At 44.1% G+C, this 17432-nt stretch overlaps 3 non-coding genes and 29 pseudogenes across 3 annotated transcripts; all 32 read right to left on the minus strand.

The window, feature by feature from the left end:
* Nucleotides 1-420: 420 nt before the first annotated feature.
* Nucleotides 421-535, minus strand: LOC136738577 (U5 spliceosomal RNA). Its single transcript, XR_010812657.1, has one exon. It is a non-coding gene; the product is annotated as a U5 spliceosomal RNA (small nuclear RNA).
* Nucleotides 536-6722: 6187 nt separating this feature from the next.
* On the minus strand, nucleotides 6723-6841 carry LOC136738376 (uncharacterized; annotated as a pseudogene).
* A 221-nt stretch (nucleotides 6842-7062) lies between these two features.
* LOC136738498 (uncharacterized) lies at nucleotides 7063-7181 on the minus strand (annotated as a pseudogene).
* Nucleotides 7182-7390: 209 nt separating this feature from the next.
* LOC136738331 (uncharacterized) lies at nucleotides 7391-7509 on the minus strand (annotated as a pseudogene).
* A 216-nt stretch (nucleotides 7510-7725) lies between these two features.
* On the minus strand, nucleotides 7726-7844 carry LOC136738462 (uncharacterized; annotated as a pseudogene).
* Nucleotides 7845-8391: 547 nt separating this feature from the next.
* On the minus strand, nucleotides 8392-8510 carry LOC136738551 (uncharacterized; annotated as a pseudogene).
* A 216-nt stretch (nucleotides 8511-8726) lies between these two features.
* On the minus strand, nucleotides 8727-8845 carry LOC136738302 (5S ribosomal RNA). Its single transcript, XR_010812604.1, has one exon. It is a non-coding gene; the product is annotated as a 5S ribosomal RNA (ribosomal RNA).
* A 216-nt stretch (nucleotides 8846-9061) lies between these two features.
* On the minus strand, nucleotides 9062-9180 carry LOC136738537 (uncharacterized; annotated as a pseudogene).
* Nucleotides 9181-9396: 216 nt separating this feature from the next.
* LOC136738538 (uncharacterized) lies at nucleotides 9397-9515 on the minus strand (annotated as a pseudogene).
* A 218-nt stretch (nucleotides 9516-9733) lies between these two features.
* Nucleotides 9734-9852, minus strand: LOC136738439 (uncharacterized; annotated as a pseudogene).
* A 224-nt stretch (nucleotides 9853-10076) lies between these two features.
* LOC136738385 (uncharacterized) lies at nucleotides 10077-10195 on the minus strand (annotated as a pseudogene).
* A 220-nt stretch (nucleotides 10196-10415) lies between these two features.
* LOC136738416 (uncharacterized) lies at nucleotides 10416-10534 on the minus strand (annotated as a pseudogene).
* A 208-nt stretch (nucleotides 10535-10742) lies between these two features.
* LOC136738333 (uncharacterized) lies at nucleotides 10743-10861 on the minus strand (annotated as a pseudogene).
* Nucleotides 10862-11071: 210 nt separating this feature from the next.
* LOC136738428 (uncharacterized) lies at nucleotides 11072-11190 on the minus strand (annotated as a pseudogene).
* Nucleotides 11191-11406: 216 nt separating this feature from the next.
* Nucleotides 11407-11525, minus strand: LOC136738539 (uncharacterized; annotated as a pseudogene).
* A 216-nt stretch (nucleotides 11526-11741) lies between these two features.
* LOC136738540 (uncharacterized) lies at nucleotides 11742-11860 on the minus strand (annotated as a pseudogene).
* A 218-nt stretch (nucleotides 11861-12078) lies between these two features.
* Nucleotides 12079-12197, minus strand: LOC136738440 (uncharacterized; annotated as a pseudogene).
* Nucleotides 12198-12421: 224 nt separating this feature from the next.
* Nucleotides 12422-12540, minus strand: LOC136738386 (uncharacterized; annotated as a pseudogene).
* Nucleotides 12541-12760: 220 nt separating this feature from the next.
* Nucleotides 12761-12879, minus strand: LOC136738417 (uncharacterized; annotated as a pseudogene).
* A 208-nt stretch (nucleotides 12880-13087) lies between these two features.
* On the minus strand, nucleotides 13088-13206 carry LOC136738334 (uncharacterized; annotated as a pseudogene).
* A 210-nt stretch (nucleotides 13207-13416) lies between these two features.
* Nucleotides 13417-13535, minus strand: LOC136738352 (uncharacterized; annotated as a pseudogene).
* Nucleotides 13536-13754: 219 nt separating this feature from the next.
* LOC136738444 (uncharacterized) lies at nucleotides 13755-13873 on the minus strand (annotated as a pseudogene).
* A 216-nt stretch (nucleotides 13874-14089) lies between these two features.
* Nucleotides 14090-14208, minus strand: LOC136738363 (uncharacterized; annotated as a pseudogene).
* Nucleotides 14209-14426: 218 nt separating this feature from the next.
* Nucleotides 14427-14545, minus strand: LOC136738552 (uncharacterized; annotated as a pseudogene).
* A 216-nt stretch (nucleotides 14546-14761) lies between these two features.
* LOC136738303 (5S ribosomal RNA) lies at nucleotides 14762-14880 on the minus strand. The gene has a single exon (XR_010812605.1). It is a non-coding gene; the product is annotated as a 5S ribosomal RNA (ribosomal RNA).
* A 216-nt stretch (nucleotides 14881-15096) lies between these two features.
* Nucleotides 15097-15215, minus strand: LOC136738541 (uncharacterized; annotated as a pseudogene).
* A 216-nt stretch (nucleotides 15216-15431) lies between these two features.
* LOC136738543 (uncharacterized) lies at nucleotides 15432-15550 on the minus strand (annotated as a pseudogene).
* A 218-nt stretch (nucleotides 15551-15768) lies between these two features.
* On the minus strand, nucleotides 15769-15887 carry LOC136738441 (uncharacterized; annotated as a pseudogene).
* Nucleotides 15888-16111: 224 nt separating this feature from the next.
* On the minus strand, nucleotides 16112-16230 carry LOC136738391 (uncharacterized; annotated as a pseudogene).
* A 220-nt stretch (nucleotides 16231-16450) lies between these two features.
* LOC136738418 (uncharacterized) lies at nucleotides 16451-16569 on the minus strand (annotated as a pseudogene).
* A 208-nt stretch (nucleotides 16570-16777) lies between these two features.
* On the minus strand, nucleotides 16778-16896 carry LOC136738336 (uncharacterized; annotated as a pseudogene).
* Nucleotides 16897-17106: 210 nt separating this feature from the next.
* LOC136738353 (uncharacterized) lies at nucleotides 17107-17225 on the minus strand (annotated as a pseudogene).
* Between the last annotated feature and the right edge of the window lie 207 nt (nucleotides 17226-17432).

Here is a 17432-nt window from a genome sequence, read left to right on the forward strand (position 1 = left end):
AATGCTTGTTGGGGGGAGACAAACAAAGGGGAACACTATTTTTTATTTATTTATTTATTTTCTTTTGTATGAATTATTGCGTGTTGCAAACAGGCAATGAAGTCTGATAAAAGTCAAAAAGTCTCTCTCTCTCTCACACACACACACACAGCCAGCAAGACACACAGAGCCAGCCAGCTCAGCGATGACATCACAAACATCTCTCTCAGGTGACTCCTATGACATCACAGAGCACGTACATTCCGTTGCTTGCCGTCTGTCAACCACTCAGTCACTGCCAGCCAGACTGGCTGGCTGACTGGATGGTGGGGCTGCTTGCTGCTGCTGCGTACCTTAGCAAGCTTATTTGCTTGACCGGCCTTCCTCCTCCGCCCACATGCCCACCTATGTCCGATCTGCTGTTCACCTGGATCACAGCTCCGCCCCAACAAGGCAGAGCCTCCCAAGAATGGTACAAACTCACCCACGATCCCCTCCACGGAAAGCTATAGCAAAAGGCAAAAGCATTATACGTAATGAAGAGGAACCCGAGTCCAAGACGCATCCGACCAGCCATACATATTTGTGTGTATTAAAGATCACATTTTATTACATTTAGATTTTCTGTACTTTATTACATCTTTTTGTGATTTTTAAATGTATTGTTTCTTTTCCTTATATATGTATGTATGTATGTATGTGTGTGTGTGTCTGTGTGAAAGTGTATGTGTTTGTGTGTCTCTGTGTGAAAGTGAGTGTGTGTGTGTCTGTCTCTGTGTTTGTGTGTCTGTCTCTGTGTGAAAGTGAGTGTGTGTGCGTGTGTCTGTCTGTGAAAGTGTGTGTGTGTGTGTGGGTGTGACAGTGTGTATGAGTGTCTGTCTGTCATGTAACTCGCACATCTGTGAGGGCACCATTTTTGCAGAAAGAGATGTACACATTTTGGAGCAACATATGCTGCCATCCAGACATCGTCTTTTCCAGGGACATCCCTGCATTTTTCAGCAGGATAACGCCAAACCACATTCTGCCCAGATTACAAGCGCATGGTTGCGTAGGCAGAGAGTGCGGGTGCTAGCATGGCCTGCCTGCAGTCCTGACCTGTCTCCGAATTGAGAATGTGTGGCGCACTATGAAGTGCAAATTAAGACAACGAAGGCCCTGTGCAGTTGCGCAGCTGAGGAAATGCATAATGGATGAATGGGGGGAAATCCCACTTGCTAAACTTAACCAAGTGGTGTCTTCAGTGCCCAAGTGCTTAATAAGTGTTATTAAAAGAAAAGGTGATGTTACATAGTGGTAAACAGTCGACTGTCCCAACTTTCTTGGTTTCTTTTCACTGCTAATGAGATGCTGTAGAGTGAGTTAGTTATATTGCTTTCAGGAGCTCTAATCGTATTGATGAGTTCATGCAGCATTTGTAATTGAATTTCAAAAAGAAATCCTTGCTGTCTGGCCTGTGTGTATGAGATGTACTCTGTCAATCTTTGGCTAACAACTGAAACATTGGTAGAACAAAAATGGCAACATAAAAAAGAAAAGTACATTTTAAAAGAGCACATTAAATAGGATGAATATACAGTTTTTTACAATCACTTTGTCACTAATTTCAGAACCTTGATGTCATTTTTCAAAACTCTAGACACAAAACTCAAAACGGTCATCACTTGTAACACAGGCTGTCCAATGTTCAAAACATTGCATTGTGCATTCATATCTTTAAAGAAACCTTGCACTTGCAGACTTGTTGGTTCAAATAATTCATTTATCATGAAATACCATAGTAACATTTATTTAGATCACCCACACAGAAGATACCGATAGTTTCACTGTGTAGTTGTTCGTACAATCATTAAATATTGTAGTACAAAATATGTGATACATGTTTCATTATGGTACTACACATAAATACATCACTGTAAAAGGACTAGTAGAGAGAATACTACAGACACAGTGGAATCATTGAACAAAATCTGAAATGTATTGATGCAATACAATCAAATCACACCATAGGTTTCTTTGAAGCCATGCAACAATAATTAGCTACAAAAAAGAACAAAACTACAGTAAAATGTCAACTGCAGTGTTCCTCACCTGGCTTAGTGTAAAACAAAGGATTGATTACTGTACTTCTGAATTTCCATCAGCCCTGTGTTCAGGTTCAGGTTCTCACAACCATTTTTCACAAGAGGCATCTTGAAACTGAACATACCTGAACATACTCAGTCATCAGCTGCTTCACTCTGTCTGCATTTCTTTCAAAAGGCACACTATACTCTGTGCTACACATTGGTATGCAGTATACAGTCATTTGACAATTGAGAGTAGCCTAATGTTTAGTGCATGCTGAAGACTTGACGCTTCTCAGTACGGACATTTCTGATGATTGAGGCCACAGTTGATCCTGAGTTGATTCTGAGGTTTGATTGAATCATTGTAGCTGCCTCAGTCATGGTCATGCCATGATTTACAACATGCTCTACAACTATTTCTCGGATTTCACTGGACACTATTTGCTGTTGCTGCCGCTGTCTGGTCCGTGGCCTTGTCCTCTACCACGTTCCCCCAACACCTCTCAAATGAGGCCCATGGCTGCCTCTCTGGTGAGGCCTAAGCCCTCCTCTATGACGAGGCCCACGACCACCTCTCAGAAGGGGTGCATGTCCCCTTCCATTCCTTTGACCACCACGTCTTCCTCCTCCCACTGCTTGACCTCTATTGTGACCTGGATGACTTGCCGGCTCCATGTTATCACTGTGTTGCTGGGGTGGATAGCACTCATTTCACTCGATACTCGTACCACAATGTGAAATCAATCATCAATAACCAGTTGGCAGTATTGGAAAAGCAATTACAAGGGCCTGCATACATACAGTAATGTCAAATCTGATGTGGAAGAACAATCATCTTCAACCAGGTTGGAGCGTTAGTTGCAATGCCTTTAATACACGCAGCGTGGAGAGGAACAGTGACTCAAGTAGATCCCAAAGTCGCTCTGCCTTCATTTTAACAGTCAGAGCTTTTATACACAAAAATCAAAGAGCTGGTTATAATCAGAAAGTCATTACTATGTTATCTTAAAAGTTAGCTAAGCAGAATTTATATCATTATAGGACAGAGTTCATAGATCAACACATGGATTAGGGAGCAGGCACTTCAATCATACTGTTTGACATTGTCTCCAAGATTCTCATCGTAAATAACAAACAGAAATCAAACTACCTTCTGGCCTGACCTTCTAGCTTGACCTTATCTTTCTTAAGTATACAAGAGAGAAAAACAGGTATTAGAGAAAAAAATTCTAACTTTCCTTCCACACTGCAAACATGGTGTGGAAAAGTGCTACATGATGATGAATGATGATGAAATATTACATCCATAGATAATGTAGTCCAACTGGTTCATGCTCCTCGTTTATTGATGTCAATGGATCTCATTATCCTGAAACTTTCATGATCGAAACATGGAATATTGTTTGTCAGTTTCCATAAAATTATGCATTAAGAGTAATGCAACAGTCACTTATCATTTTGAGCAGCTGTATCAATTGATAGTTAGATCTTTGTAATGAAATGAATAGACAGTGATCTCAGATGTAATGTGTGAATTGCATTTTGAAATGGTAATACTTTGATGTTAAGTTGTGTCATTTTAGTTCAATGAACAAATGATCTGAGGTTGATGTGTATTGTATCCAATCAATTGTAAAAAAGTGTTAGAGTTTTGAAAAATGTGCATTTTGATCATCGGGTGTCTAGAGTTTTGAAAAATGACATCAAGGTTCTGAAATGAGTGCCAAAGTGATTGTAAAAAAGTGTAATATCAGGGGACAGTGGCTATTAGTGATCTGGCCTTCCGTGGCCTCTGTATTAATGTAACAGGTCACATTGTATGTGTACACTGATACTTGATAGTATAATATAGTACAAGTAAAAAACATACATAGGTATCATAGAAGTATTTTGCAGAAATGATTATGGATAGTTATCAAAATGGAGAGGAAATGCTAAATCCAGTCTCCCCAGGCTGAGCTTCTATTTCTGCACCTGCTAAGTGGCTGCTGGCCCCACTATATGGATAGAGCCACACCAAGTACAAGAGTCTCCCCATTGCTATTTATATCTCCCTATCCAGTCTTCTATACGTGTCAGGTATACAAGTGTGTGTGTGTGTGTGTGTGTGTGTCTGTCTGTCTGTCTGTCTGTGAAAGTGTGTGTGTGTGTGTGTGTGTGAAAGTGTGTGTGAGTGTCTGTCTGTCTGTCTGTCATGTAACTTGCACATCTGTGAGGGCACCACTAATGCAGAAAGAGATGTACACATATTGTTTATTTTCCATATATATGTATGTATGTATGTATGCATGTCCAATTGCTTTGACAATACAAATGAATTGAATTGAGAGGGAGAGAGAGAGAGTAAGAGAGAGAGAGAGAGACAGACAGACAGACAGACAGAGAGACACACACACACACACACACACACACACAGAGAGCCAGCCAGCCAGCTCAGCGATGACATGACGAGCCTCTCTCAGCTTACTGCTATGACATCACAGAGCACGTACATTCCGTTTAACAAATCGTTAAACAAAAAAGGTTATAAACACATTGACTACAATACCGGTTAGTAAGACGAAGGTGAGTCTCTCGTTAGTATTATTAGTAAGACATTAAATAACTACGCAGGTTAGTATTTATGTCAGGTAACTTCTCGTTATATATATATCAGTCTCATTTACGTTTAGGTGCCGAGAAAGATCCTATTTGTTACCACAATTTCCCTTAACTGATTATTATTCAATGATTAAGGATAGGCAGGGCCACCAATAATCTAATGTCTATTAACTTGTGTCAATTTCAGACTAAACAGTTAAACAGGAATGAGAAGATATTTCTCGGCGTTGACAGATTTTATTTCTAAAATTATCAACAAAACAGTTTAATGCAACTCACATTTATATTTAAGAAAACTAAATGATATTACACATTCTAGAGTTATGAATCACAGATTAACATTTCTAATTGATTTCTCAAATGTCATGAATCACAAACTCCAAACTGTTAAACTTATGTGAACTTCGTCGCAGAGAGGCCTCTCTGGCTTCGGGCTCAGATAACAGCACACGGCACGAGGTCCGTGTGGTTTGGAACAAAGGCAGTCCGGTTCGGCTTTGTCCAAGAACTTCCACTCAGTCGATGCACCTGGAAGTTGGGGTTTCGCGAATGTAGAGTCTTTTCCAAACAGATTTTCCATTGGTTTGAAGGCTCCAAGGTTGTGCACAAAATCTTCTTTGTAAGCAGGGTTCCACCGTAGTTACTTGAAGACAAAGTCTTTGAGGAAAGCAGGGCCCTGTTTGTTCCAAGGGTCAAGTTTCTTAAGACTCAAATAGCTATTTAAGTGACTGACACTTTCGTATTCAGTCGACTTAGTCAATTGTCCAGCTGTAAAACTCCACTGATCAGGTGGGTCTGTAAAGTTATTTATTTAATAAAGTCCTTTAAAATAATTCTTCGCTCAATCTCCTTCTCCCAGTTTAACTCTTCTGTTGCCGGCTAAGACTTGGTTGGTTTCTGATTCCGGTTCTGGCAACAGAGCTACAGGTTGAGCTGTGGCAGCGAGTTTCTGGTTCAGGTGAGAGAAAGAGAGAGAGAAAGACTGTCCGCTGTTCCTTAAAGTCTGTCAGATCAGTAGGTGATTGGTCCCTGAGTTCTTGAGATTGGATTTCGGTTTCAGCCCCCAGTGTCCTATTGGAGGGGGGCTTGATTTATGACTGATGTCAATCCATGCCATCTTTTGGAAATGCCGGTTGGCCCGGGTTCGTAGCTCTATGTCGGGATTTCGGCTCTCATCCACTTCAAAGAGTTTTTATCACCTACAGGCCCCTTTCTCCAGACATCTCATAGCAGAATTCCAAACTATTTGGCCTCTTCTCGGTGCCATCCTCCCCAAAACTGTCACTTTGATGCAAACCAGTTCCAAGCTGATGAGCTAAGGAAATCTGATAACTTTGGGGGGGGAGAGGTCTTCTTTAGATCAGTGCTTCAGCTCAGAGCCCAAATGCTCTTATCCAAATACACCCAACATAACGCTACATATGTATGTATGTATGTATATATGTGTAGAAGGAAAATTAGAAATTATTTTCTTACACCTGTTTTTCTCTCTTGTATACTTAAGAAAGATACGGTCAAGCTAGAAGGTCAGCCCAGAAGATAGTTTGATTTCTGTTTGTTATTTACGATGAGAACCTTGGAGACATTGTCAAACGGTATGACCTACGTGCCTGTTCCCTAAAACCATGTGTTGACCTATGAACTCTGTTCTATAATGATATATGTTCTGCTTAGTTAGCCTTTAAGATAACATAGTAATGACTTTCTAGCATGTATGGATGTATGTATGTATGTATATATATATATATATATATATGTATGTATGTATGTCCAATTGCTTTGACAATACAAATGAATTGAATTGAGAGGAAGAGAGAGAGAGAGAGAGAGAGAAAGAGAGAGAGAGAGACAGACAGACAGACAGACAGCTCAGCGATGACATCACGAGCCTCTCTCAGCTGACTGTTATGACATCACAGAGCATGTACATTCCGTTGCTTGTCGTCTGTCAACCACTCAGTCACTGCTAGCCAGACTGTCCCTAAGACAAAGTGTACAATACTTCAATTATATCTCCTCCAGACAGATAAAGAGTATTAAGAGCTACGATGAAGTTACCCAGGAGACGTAAAAAGCTTGCATCACCTGGTATTTCCTGGAGGTCACCCATCCAAGTACTAACCAGGCCCTGGCCCGTTTAGTTTCCAAGGTCTGACGAGATCGGGCACGTTCAGGACGGTGTGGCCGCAAGCCGAGATGCCTGGCTGCATGATGTCTCTTAAAGGCTGGCGGGTATTGACGGAATTTCCAGCAAAAAATAAAAAATAAAAAAATAAAAAAATGGAGGGAAAAATAACAGTGCAGGAAAGGGTGTTGAAAGTAGCCGGGAACGTGTACAATTCTTCAATTATATCTCCTCCAGACAGAAAGAGAGTACTAAGAGCTACGATGAAGTTACCCAGGAGACGTAAGAAGCTTGCAGCACCTGGTATTTCTAGGAGATCTCCCATCCAAGTACTGACCAGGCCATGCCCCGTTTAGCTTCCGAGATCTGACGAGACGGGGTGCGTCCAGGACGGTGTAGCCGCAAGCCGAGAGGCCTGGCTGCATGATGTCTCTTAAAGGCTGACGGGTGTTGACGGAACTTCCAGCAAATAAAAAAAGAAAAATGGAGGGAAAAATATCAGTTCAGCAAAGGGTGTTGAAAGTAGCCGGGTACGTGTACATTTCTTCAATTATATCTCCTCCAGACAGAAAGAGAGTATTAAGATCTACGATGATGTTACCCAGGAGACGTATAAAGCTTGCAGCACCTGGTATTTCCAGGAGGTCACCCATCCAAGTACTGACCAGGCCCTGCCCTGGTTAGCTTCTGAGATCTGATGAGATCGGTCGCGTTCAGGACGGCGTGGCCGCAAGCCGAGAGGCCTGGCAGCATGATGTCTCTTAAAGGCGGGCGGGTTTTGACGGACCTTCCAGCAAAAAAAAAAAGAAAAAAGAAAAATGGAGGGAAAAATATCAGTGCAGCAAAGGATGTTGAAAGTAGCCGGGTACGTGTACAATTCTTCAATTATATCTCCTCCAGACTGAAAGAGAGTATTAAGAGCTACGATGAAGTTACACAGGATAAGTAAAAAGCTTGCATCACCTGGTATTTCTAGGAGGTCACCCATCCAAGTACTAACCAGGCCCTGGCCCGTTTACTTTCCAAGGTCTGACGAGATCGGGCACGTTCAGGACAGTGTGGCCGCAAGCCAAGAGGCCTGGCTCCATGATGTCTCTAAATGGCTGGAGGGTATTGACGGAACTTCCAGCAAAAAAAAATGAAAAAAGAAAAATGGAGGGAAAAATATCAGTGCAGCAAAGGGTGTTGAAAGTAGCCGGGTACGTTTACAATACTTCAATTATATCTCCTTCAGACAGAAAGAGAGTATTAAGAGCTACGATGAAGTTACCCAAGTGACGATAAAAGCTTGCAGCACCTGGTATTTCCAGGAGGTCACCCATCCAAGTACTGACCAGGACCCTGCCCCGTTCAGCTTCCGAGATCTGACGCGTTCAGGACGGTGTGGCCGCAAGTCGAGAGACCTGGCTGCATGATGTCTTTTAAAGGCTGGCGGGTATTGACGGAACTTCCAGCAAATAAAAAAAAAAAAAGAAATAAGAAAAATGGAGGGAAAAATATCACTGCCGCAAAGGGTGTTGAAAGTAGCCAGGTACGTGTACAATTCTTCAATTAAATCTCCTCCAGACAGAAAGAGAGTATTAAAAGCTACGACGAAGTTCCCCAGGTCACGAAAAAAGCTTGCAGCGCCTGGAATTTCCAGAAGGTCTCACATTCAAGTAATGACCAGGCCCTGCCCAGTTTAGCTTCCGAGAGCTGACGAGATGGGGCGCGTTCAGGACGGTGTGGCCGCAAGCCAAGAGGCCCTGCTGCATGATGTCTCTTAAAGGCTGGCGGATATTGACGGAACTTCCAGAAAAAAGAAAAAAGAAAAAGAAAAATGGAGGGAAAAATATCAGTGCAGCAAAGGGTGTTAAAAGTAGCCGGGTACGTGGACAATATTTCAATTATATCTCCTCCAGACAGAAAGAGTGTATTAAGAGCTAAGATAAAGTTACCCAGCAGACGAAAAAAGCTTGCAGCACCTGGTATTTCCAGGAGGTCTCCCATCCAAGTACTGACCAGGCCCTGCCCCATTTAGCTTCCAAGATCTGACGAGATCAGGTGCGTTCAGGACGGTGTGGCCGCAAGCCAAGAGGCCTGGCTGCATGATGTCTCTTAAAGGCTGGAGGGTATTGATGGAACTTCCTGCAAAAATCAATAGAAAAAAGAAAAATGGAGGGAAAAATATCAGTGCAGCAAAGGGTGTTGAAAGTAGCCGGGTACGTGTACAATTCTTCAATTATATCTCCTCCAGACTGAAAGAGAGTATTAAGAGCTACGATGAAGTTACACAGGATACGTAAAAAGCTTGCATTACATGGTATTTCCAGGAGGTCACCCATCCAAGTACCAACCAGGCCCTGGCTCGTTTAGTTTCCAAGGTCTGACGAGATCGGGCGCGTTCAGGACGGTGTGGCCGCAAGCCAAGATGCCTGGCTGCATGATGTCTCTTAAAGGCTGGAGGGTATTGATGGAACTTCCTGCAAAAATCAATAGAAAAAAGAAAAATGGAGGGAAAAATATCAGTGCAGCAAAGGGTGTTGAAAGTAGCCGGGTACGTGTACAATTCTTCAATTATATCTCCTCCAGACTGAAAGAGAGTATTAAGAGCTACGATGAAGTTACACAGGATACGTAAAAAGCTTGCATTACATGGTATTTCCAGGAGGTCACCCATCCAAGTACCAACCAGGCCCTGGCTCGTTTAGTTTCCAAGGTCTGACGAGATCGGGCGCGTTCAGGACGGTGTGGCCGCAAGCCAAGAGGCCTGGCTGCATAATGTCTCTAAAAGGCTGGAGGGTATTGACGGAACTTCCAGCAAAAAAAAAAAAAAAAAATAGAAAAATGGAGGGAAAAATATCAGTGCAGGAAAGGGTGTTGAATGTAGCCGGGTACGTGTACAATACTTCAATTATATCTCCTCCAGACAGAAAGCGAGTATTAAGAGCTACGATGAAGTTACCCAGGAGACGTAAAAAGTTTGCAGCACCTCGTATTTCCAGAAGGTCACCCATAAAAGTACTGACCAGGCCCTGCCCCGTTTAAATTCCGAGATCTGACGAGATCGGGCGCGTTCAGGATGGTGTGGCCGCAAGCCGAGAGGCCTGGCTGCATGATGTCTCTTAATGGCTGGCGGGTATTGACGGAACTTCCAGCAAAAAAAAAAAAAAAAAAAAGAAAAAGAAAAATGGAGGGAAAAATATCAGTGCAGTAATGGGTTTTGAAAGTAGCCGGATACGTGTACAATTCTTCAATTATATCTCCTCCAGACAGAAAGAGAGTATTAAGAGCTACGATGAAGTTACCCAGGAGACGTAAAAAGCTTGCAGCACCTGGCATTTCCAGGAGGTCACCCAACCAAGTACTGACCAGGCCCTGCCCCGTTTTGCTTCCGAGATATGATGAAATCAGGCGCGTTCAGGACGGTGTGGCCGCAAGCCAAGAGACCTGGCTGCATGATGTCTCTTAAAGGCTGGCAAGTATTGACGGAACTTCCAGCAAAAAAAAAAAAAAAAAAAATAGAAAAAGGGAGGGAAAAATATCAGTGCAGCAAAGGGTGTTGAAAGTAGCCGGGTACATGTACAATTCTTCAATTATATCTCCTCCAGACAGAGAGAGAGTATTAAGAGCTACGATAAACTTACCCAGCAGACGTAAAAAGCTTGCAGCACCTGGTATTTCCAGGAGGTCTTCCATCCAAGTACTGACCAGGCCCTGCCCCATTCAGTTTCCGAGATCTGACGAGATCGGGCGCGTTCAGGATGGTGTGGCCGCAAGCCGAGATCCTGGCTGCATGATGTCTCTTAAAGGCTGTCGGGTATTGACGGAACTGCCAGCAAAAAAAAAAAAGAGAAATGGAGGGAGAAATACCAGTGCAGCAAAGGGTGTTGAAAGTAGCCGGGTACGTGTACAATACTTCAATTATATCTCCTCCAGACAGAAAGAGAGTATTAAGAGCTACTATAAAGTTACCCAGGAGACGTAAAAGCTTGCAGCACCAGGTATTTCCAGGAGGTCTCACATTCAAGTACTGACCAGGTCCTGCCCCGTTTAGCTTCCGAGATCTGACGAGATCGGGCGCGTTCAGGATGGTGTGGCCGCAAGCCAAGACGCCTGGCTGCATGATGTCTCTTAAAGGCTGGCGGGTATTGACGGAACTGCCAGCAAATAAATAAAAGAAAAATAGAGGGAAAAATACCAGTGCAGCAAAGGCTGTTGAATGTAGCCGGGTACGTGTACAATTCCTCAATTATAACACCTCCAGACAGATAGAGAGTATTAAGAGCTACGATGAAGTTACCCAGGAGACGTAAAAAGCTTGCAGCACCAGGTATTTCCTGGAGGTCTCCCATCCAAGTAGTGATCAGGCCCTGCCCCGTTTAGCTTCCGAGATCTGACGAGATCAGGCGCGTTCAGGACAATGTGGCCGCAAGCCAAGAGGCCTGGCTGCATGATGTCTCTTAAAGGCTGGAGGGTATTGATGGAACTTCCTGCAAAAATCAATAGAAAAAAGAAAAATGGAGGGAAAAATATCAGTGCAGCAAAGGGTGTTGAAAGTAGCCGGGTACGTGTACAATTCTTCAATTATATCTCCTCCAGACTGAAAGAGAGTATTAAGAGCTACGATGAAGTTACACAGGATACGTAAAAAGCTTGCATTACATGGTATTTCCAGGAGGTCACCCATCCAAGTACCAACCAGGCCCTGGCTCGTTTAGTTTCCAAGGTCTGACGAGATCGGGCGCGTTCAGGACGGTGTGGCCGCAAGCCAAGATGCCTGGCTGCATGATGTCTCTTAAAGGCTGGAGGGTATTGATGGAACTTCCTGCAAAAATCAATAGAAAAAAGAAAAATGGAGGGAAAAATATCAGTGCAGCAAAGGGTGTTGAAAGTAGCCGGGTACGTGTACAATTCTTCAATTATATCTCCTCCAGACTGAAAGAGAGTATTAAGAGCTACGATGAAGTTACACAGGATACGTAAAAAGCTTGCATTACATGGTATTTCCAGGAGGTCACCCATCCAAGTACCAACCAGGCCCTGGCTCGTTTAGTTTCCAAGGTCTGACGAGATCGGGCGCGTTCAGGACGGTGTGGCCGCAAGCCAAGAGGCCTGGCTGCATAATGTCTCTAAAAGGCTGGAGGGTATTGACGGAACTTCCAGCAAAAAAAAAAAAAAAAAATAGAAAAATGGAGGGAAAAATATCAGTGCAGGAAAGGGTGTTGAATGTAGCCGGGTACGTGTACAATACTTCAATTATATCTCCTCCAGACAGAAAGCGAGTATTAAGAGCTACGATGAAGTTACCCAGGAGACGTAAAAAGTTTGCAGCACCTCGTATTTCCAGAAGGTCACCCATAAAAGTACTGACCAGGCCCTGCCCCGTTTAAATTCCGAGATCTGACGAGATCGGGCGCGTTCAGGATGGTGTGGCCGCAAGCCGAGAGGCCTGGCTGCATGATGTCTCTTAATGGCTGGCGGGTATTGACGGAACTTCCAGCAAAAAAAAAAAAAAAAAAAAGAAAAAGAAAAATGGAGGGAAAAATATCAGTGCAGTAATGGGTTTTGAAAGTAGCCGGATACGTGTACAATTCTTCAATTATATCTCCTCCAGACAGAAAGAGAGTATTAAGAGCTACGATGAAGTTACCCAGGAGACGTAAAAAGCTTGCAGCACCTGGCATTTCCAGGAGGTCACCCAACCAAGTACTGACCAGGCCCTGCCCCGTTTTGCTTCCGAGATATGATGAAATCAGGCGCGTTCAGGACGGTGTGGCCGCAAGCCAAGAGACCTGGCTGCATGATGTCTCTTAAAGGCTGGCAAGTATTGACGGAACTTCCAGCAAAAAAAAAAAAAAAAAAAATAGAAAAAGGGAGGGAAAAATATCAGTGCAGCAAAGGGTGTTGAAAGTAGCCGGGTACATGTACAATTCTTCAATTATATCTCCTCCAGACAGAGAGAGAGTATTAAGAGCTACGATAAACTTACCCAGCAGACGTAAAAAGCTTGCAGCACCTGGTATTTCCAGGAGGTCTTCCATCCAAGTACTGACCAGGCCCTGCCCCATTCAGTTTCCGAGATCTGACGAGATCGGGCGCGTTCAGGATGGTGTGGCCGCAAGCCGAGATCCTGGCTGCATGATGTCTCTTAAAGGCTGTCGGGTATTGACGGAACTGCCAGCAAAAAAAAAAAAGAGAAATGGAGGGAGAAATACCAGTGCAGCAAAGGGTGTTGAAAGTAGCCGGGTACGTGTACAATACTTCAATTATATCTCCTCCAGACAGAAAGAGAGTATTAAGAGCTACTATAAAGTTACCCAGGAGACGTAAAAGCTTGCAGCACCAGGTATTTCCAGGAGGTCTCACATTCAAGTACTGACCAGGTCCTGCCCCGTTTAGCTTCCGAGATCTGACGAGATCGGGCGCGTTCAGGATGGTGTGGCCGCAAGCCAAGACGCCTGGCTGCATGATGTCTCTTAAAGGCTGGCGGGTATTGACGGAACTGCCAGCAAATAAATAAAAGAAAAATAGAGGGAAAAATACCAGTGCAGCAAAGGCTGTTGAATGTAGCCGGGTACGTGTACAATTCCTCAATTATAACACCTCCAGACAGATAGAGAGTATTAAGAGCTACGATGAAGTTACCCAGGAGACGTAAAAAGCTTGCAGCACCAGGTATTTCCTGGAGGTCTCCCATCCAAGTACTGATCAGGCCCTGCCCCGTTTAGCTTCCGAGATCTGACGAGATCAGGCGCGTTCAGGACAATGTGGCCGCAAGCCAAGAGGCCTGGCTGCATGATGTCTCTTAAAGGCTGGCGGGTATTGATGGAACTTCCATCAAAAAAAAAAAAAAAAAAAAAGAAAAATGGAGGGAAAAATATCAGTGCAGCAAAGGCTGTTGAAAGTAGCCGGGTACGTGTACAATTCTTCAATTATATCTCCTCCAGACAGAAAGAGAGAATTAAGAGCTACGATGAAGATACCCAGGAGACGTTAAAAGTTTGCAGCACCTCGTATTTCCAGAAGGTCACCCATAAAAGTACTGACCAGGCCCTGCCCCGTTTAAATTCCGAGATCTGACGAGATCGGGCGCGTTCAGGACGGTGTGGCCGCAAGCCAAGAGGCCTTGCTGCATGATGTCTCTTAAAGGCTGGCGGATATTGACGGAACTTCCAGAAAAATTTATAAAGAAAAAGAAAAATGGAGGGAAAAATATCAGTGCAGCAATGGGTGTTGAAAGTAGCCGGGTACGTGTACAATACTTCAATTATATCTCCTCCAGACAGAAAGAGAGTATTAAGAGCTACGATAAACTTACCCAGCAGACGTAAAAAGCTTGCAGCACCTGGTATTTCCAGGAGGTCTCCCATCCAAGTACTGACCAGGCCCTGCCCCATTCAGTTTCCGAGATCTGACGAGATCGGGCGCGTTCAGGATGGTGTGGCCGCAAGCCGAGATGCCTGGCTGCATGATGTCTCTTAAAGGCTGGCGGGTATTGACGGAACTTCCAGCAAAAAAAAAAAAAAAAAATAGAAAAATGGAGGGAAAAATATCACTGCCGCAAAGGGTGTTGAAAGTAGCCAGGTACGTGTACAATTCTTCAATTAAATCTCCTCCAGACAGAAAGAGAGTATTAAAAGCTACGACGAAGTTCCCCAGGTGACGAAAAAAGCTTGCAGCGCCTGGAATTTCCAGAAGGTCTCACATTCAAGTAATGACCAGGCCCTGCCCAGTTTAGCTTCCGAGAGCTGACGAGATGGGGCGCGTTCAGGACGGTGTGGCCGCAAGCCAAGAGGCCCTGCTGCATGATGTCTCTTAAAGGCTGGCGGATATTGACGGAACTTCCAGAAAAAAGAAAAAAGAAAAAGAAAAATGGAGGGAAAAATATCAGTGCAGCAAAGGGTGTTAAAAGTAGCCGGGTACGTGGACAATATTTCAATTATATCTCCTCCAGACAGAAAGAGTGTATTAAGAGCTAAGATAAAGTTACCCAGCAGACGAAAAAAGCTTGCAGCACCTGGTATTTCCAGGAGGTCTCCCATCCAAGTACTGACCAGGCCCTGCCCCATTTAGCTTCCAAGATCTGACGAGATCAGGTGCGTTCAGGACGGTGTGGCCGCAAGCCAAGAGGCCTGGCTGCATGATGTCTCTTAAAGGCTGGAGGGTATTGATGGAACTTCCTGCAAAAATCAATAGAAAAAAGAAAAATGGAGGGAAAAATATCAGTGCAGCAAAGGGTGTTGAAAGTAGCCGGGTACGTGTACAATTCTTCAATTATATCTCCTCCAGACTGAAAGAGAGTATTAAGAGCTACGATGAAGTTACACAGGATACGTAAAAAGCTTGCATTACATGGTATTTCCAGGAGGTCACCCATCCAAGTACCAACCAGGCCCTGGCTCGTTTAGTTTCCAAGGTCTGACGAGATCGGGCGCGTTCAGGACGGTGTGGCCGCAAGCCAAGATGCCTGGCTGCATGATGTCTCTTAAAGGCTGGAGGGTATTGATGGAACTTCCTGCAAAAATCAATAGAAAAAAGAAAAATGGAGGGAAAAATATCAGTGCAGCAAAGGGTGTTGAAAGTAGCCGGGTACGTGTACAATTCTTCAATTATATCTCCTCCAGACTGAAAGAGAGTATTAAGAGCTACGATGAAGTTACACAGGATACGTAAAAAGCTTGCATTACATGGTATTTCCAGGAGGTCACCCATCCAAGTACCAACCAGGCCCTGGCTCGTTTAGTTTCCAAGGTCTGACGAGATCGGGCGCGTTCAGGACGGTGTGGCCGCAAGCCAAGAGGCCTGGCTGCATAATGTCTCTAAAAGGCTGGAGGGTATTGACGGAACTTCCAGCAAAAAAAAAAAAAAAAAATAGAAAAATGGAGGGAAAAATATCAGTGCAGGAAAGGGTGTTGAATGTAGCCGGGTACGTGTACAATACTTCAATTATATCTCCTCCAGACAGAAAGCGAGTATTAAGAGCTACGATGAAGTTACCCAGGAGACGTAAAAAGTTTGCAGCACCTCGTATTTCCAGAAGGTCACCCATAAAAGTACTGACCAGGCCCTGCCCCGTTTAAATTCCGAGATCTGACGAGATCGGGCGCGTTCAGGATGGTGTGGCCGCAAGCCGAGAGGCCTGGCTGCATGATGTCTCTTAATGGCTGGCGGGTATTGACGGAACTTCCAGCAAAAAAAAAAAAAAAAAAAAGAAAAAGAAAAATGGAGGGAAAAATATCAGTGCAGTAATGGGTTTTGAAAGTAGCCGGATACGTGTACAATTCTTCAATTATATCTCCTCCAGACAGAAAGAGAGTATTAAGAGCTACGATGAAGTTACCCAGGAGACGTAAAAAGCTTGCAGCACCTGGCATTTCCAGGAGGTCACCCAACCAAGTACTGACCAGGCCCTGCCCCGTTTTGCTTCCGAGATATGATGAGATCAGGCGCGTTCAGGACGGTGTGGCCGCAAGCCAAGAGACCTGGCTGCATGATGTCTCTTAAAGGCTGGCAAGTATTGACGGAACTTCCAGCAAAAAAAAAAAAAAAAAAAATAGAAAAAGGGAGGGAAAAATATCAGTGCAGCAAAGGGTGTTGAAAGTAGCCGGGTACATGTACAATTCTTCAATTATATCTCCTCCAGACAGAGAGAGAGTATTAAGAGCTACGATAAACTTACCCAGCAGACGTAAAAAGCTTGCAGCACCTGGTATTTCCAGGAGGTCTTCCATCCAAGTACTGACCAGGCCCTGCCCCATTCAGTTTCCGAGATCTGACGAGATCGGGCGCGTTCAGGATGGTGTGGCCGCAAGCCGAGATCCTGGCTGCATGATGTCTCTTAAAGGCTGTCGGGTATTGACGGAACTGCCAGCAAAAAAAAAAAAGAGAAATGGAGGGAGAAATACCAGTGCAGCAAAGGGTGTTGAAAGTAGCCGGGTACGTGTACAATACTTCAATTATATCTCCTCCAGACAGAAAGAGAGTATTAAGAGCTACTATAAAGTTACCCAGGAGACGTAAAAGCTTGCAGCACCAGGTATTTCCAGGAGGTCTCACATTCAAGTACTGACCAGGTCCTGCCCCGTTTAGCTTCCGAGATCTGACGAGATCGGGCGCGTTCAGGATGGTGTGGCCGCAAGCCAAGACGCCTGGCTGCATGATGTCTCTTAAAGGCTGGCGGGTATTGACGGAACTGCCAGCAAATAAATAAAAGAAAAATAGAGGGAAAAATACCAGTGCAGCAAAGGCTGTTGAATGTAGCCGGGTACGTGTACAATTCCTCAATTATAACACCTCCAGACAGATAGAGAGTATTAAGAGCTACGATGAAGTTACCCAGGAGACGTAAAAAGCTTGCAGCACCAGGTATTTCCTGGAGGTCTCCCATCCAAGTACTGATCAGGCCCTGCCCCGTTTAGCTTCCGAGATCTGACGAGATCAGGCGCGTTCAGGACAATGTGGCCGCAAGCCAAGAGGCCTGGCTGCATGATGTCTCTTAAAGGCTGGCGGGTATTGATGGAACTTCCATCAAAAAAAAAAAAAAAAAAAAAGAAAAATGGAGGGAAAAATATCAGTGCAGCAAAGGCTGTTGAAAGTAGCCGGGTACGTGTACAATTCTTCAATTATATCTCCTCCAGACAGAAAGAGAGAATTAAGAGCTACGATGAAGATACCCA

Source organism: Amia ocellicauda, unplaced genomic scaffold (genome assembly GCF_036373705.1).
Source record: "Amia ocellicauda isolate fAmiCal2 unplaced genomic scaffold, fAmiCal2.hap1 HAP1_SCAFFOLD_56, whole genome shotgun sequence".
In the NCBI taxonomy this organism is placed as follows: domain Eukaryota; kingdom Metazoa; phylum Chordata; class Actinopteri; order Amiiformes; family Amiidae; genus Amia; species Amia ocellicauda.